This window comes from Arachis duranensis, chromosome 2 (assembly GCF_000817695.3).
Source record: "Arachis duranensis cultivar V14167 chromosome 2, aradu.V14167.gnm2.J7QH, whole genome shotgun sequence".
NCBI lineage: Eukaryota > Viridiplantae > Streptophyta > Magnoliopsida > Fabales > Fabaceae > Arachis > Arachis duranensis.
In genome coordinates this window covers 42,570,052-42,572,573 of record NC_029773.3, presented here as the reverse complement: position 1 = coordinate 42,572,573, position 2,522 = coordinate 42,570,052, and the positions used below count along the sequence as shown (strand labels likewise).

General features: G+C 36.9%; 1 non-coding gene across 1 annotated transcript; it reads right to left on the bottom strand.

The window, feature by feature from the left end:
• Positions 1-1,142: 1,142 nt before the first annotated feature.
• Positions 1,143-1,250, bottom strand: LOC127745062 (small nucleolar RNA R71). Its single transcript, XR_008006252.1, has one exon. It is a non-coding gene; the product is annotated as a small nucleolar RNA R71 (small nucleolar RNA).
• Positions 1,251-2,522: the final 1,272 nt, after the last annotated feature.

Genomic DNA, 2,522 nt, shown 5'->3' with positions numbered 1-2,522 from the left:
TTTCAATCATATCTTTTTAATCATATCTTTTTCAAATCATATCTTTTTCAATCAAATCTTTTTCAATCATATCTTTTTTTTTAAAATTTGATTTAAAAAATCTTTTCTAACTTCTTATCTTTTCAAAATTGATTTTCAAATATTTTTCAATTAACTAATTGACTTTTTGTTTGTTTTACCATTTCTTATCTTTTTCAAAACCACCTAACTACTTTTCTCTCTCTAATTTTCGAAAATCACCTTCCTTTTTTTTCAAAATTCTTTTTATTTAACTAATTATTTTAACTTTTAATTTTATTTCCTTTCTTAATTTTTGAATTTTAACTAATAATTAAAATAAAAACAAAAATATTTTTCTTTTTTTCTTAATTAAAAATTCAAAATTTTTTCTCTCTCTCATCTCTTTCTATTTATTTATTTAATTACTAACACTTCTCTTCATCTTAAAATTCGAACCCTCTCTTTCTCTCTGTGTTCGAATTTTTTCTTTTCCTTCTTCTATTCTTTTCCTTCTTCTATTCTTTTCTTCTTCTACTCACAAAAAGGAATCTCTATACTATGACATAGAGGATTCCTCTTCTTTTCTGTTCTCTTCTTTTTCACATGAGCAGGAGCAAGGATAAGAACATTCTTGATGAAGCTGATCTGGAACCTAAAAGGACTTTGAAGAGGAAGCTAAGAGAAGCTAAAATACAACACTCTGAAGAGGACTTTACTGAAATTTTCGAAAAAGAAGTAGAGATGGCCGAAACCAATAACAATGGTGGAGGTGCAAGGAAGATGCTTGGTGACTTTACTGCACCAAATTCCAACTTACATAGAAGAAGCATCTCAATCCCTGCCATTGGAGCAAACAATTTTGAGCTAAAGCCTCAATTAATTTCTCTAATGCAATAGAATTTCAAGTTTTATGGACTTCCATCAGAAGATCCTTTTCAGTTCTTAACTGAATTCTTGCAGATCTGTGATACTATTAAGCTAATAGAGTTGATCCTGAGGTCTATAAGCTTATGCTTTTCCCTTTTGCTATAAGAGACAGAGCTAGAACATGGTTGGACTCTCAACCTAGAGATAGCCTGAACTCTTGGGATAAGCTGGTCACGGCTTTCTTAGCCAAGTTCTTTCCTTCTCAAAAGCTGAGTAAGCTTAGAGTGGATGTTCAAACCTTCAGACAGAAAGAAGGTGAATCCCTCTATGAAGCATGGGAGAGATATAAGCAACTGACCAAAAAGTGTCCTTCTGACATGCTTTCAGAATGAACCATCCTGGATATATTCTATGATGGTCTGTCTGACTTGTTTAAGATGTCATTGGACCATTCTGCAGGTGGATCCATTTACCTAAAGAAAATGGCTGCAGATGCTCAGGAACTCATTGACATGGTTACAAATAACCAGTTCATGTACACTTCTGAAAGGAATCCTGTGAGTAATGGGACGCTTCAAAGGAAGGGAGTTCTTGAAATTGATGCTCTGAACGCCATATTGGCTCAGAATAAAATATTGACTCAACAAGTCAATTTGATTTCTCAAAGTCTGTCTGGAATGCAAAATGCACCAAGCAGTATTAAGGAAGCTTCATCTGAGGAAGAAGCTTATGATCCTGAGAACCCTTCAATGGAAGAGGTGAATTACATGGGAGAATCCTATGGAAACACCTACAATCCTTCATGGAGGAATCATCCAAATCTTTCATGGAAGGATCAACAGAGACCTCAACAAGGTTTCAATAACAATAATGGTGGAAGAAATAGGTTTGGCAATAGCAAGCCTTTTCCATCATCTTCTCAGCAACAGACAGAGAGTTCTAAGCAGAATAATTCTGACTTGGCAACCATGGTCTCTGATCTAATCAAAACCACTCAAAGTTTCATGACTGAAACTAGATCTTCCATAAGGAATTTGGAAGGACAAGTGGGTCAGCTGAGCAAGAAAATTACTGAACTTCCTCCAAGCACTCTCCCAAGCAATACTGAAGAAAATCCAAAAGGAGAGTGTAAGGCCATCAATATGGCCGAATTCTGGGAGGAAGGAGAGGCAGTGAACGCCACTGAGGAAGGCCTCACTGGACGCCCACTGACCTCCAATGAGACTTGGGAGGATGAACCCCCTTTGCTCACCAAAGAACTGGATGACTTGTCTAAGCAGAAACTGCCTCAAAAGAGGCAGGATCTTGGGAAGTTTTCTATACCTTGTACCATAGGTACCATGACCTTCAAGAAGGCCTTGTGTGACTTAGGATCAAGTGTAAACCTCATGCCCCTCTCTGTAATGGAGAAATTAGGGATCTATGAGGTACAAGCTGCAAAAATCTCACTAGAGATGGCAGACAACTCAAGAAAACAAGCCTATGGACTTGTAGAGGATGTTCTGGTTAAGGTTGAAGACCATTACATCCCTACTGATTTCATAGTCCTAGAGACTGGGAAATGCATGGATGAATCCATCATCCTTGGCAGACCCTTCCTAGCCACAGCAAAGGCTGTGATTGATGTTGATAGAGGAGAGTTGATCATTCAAGTG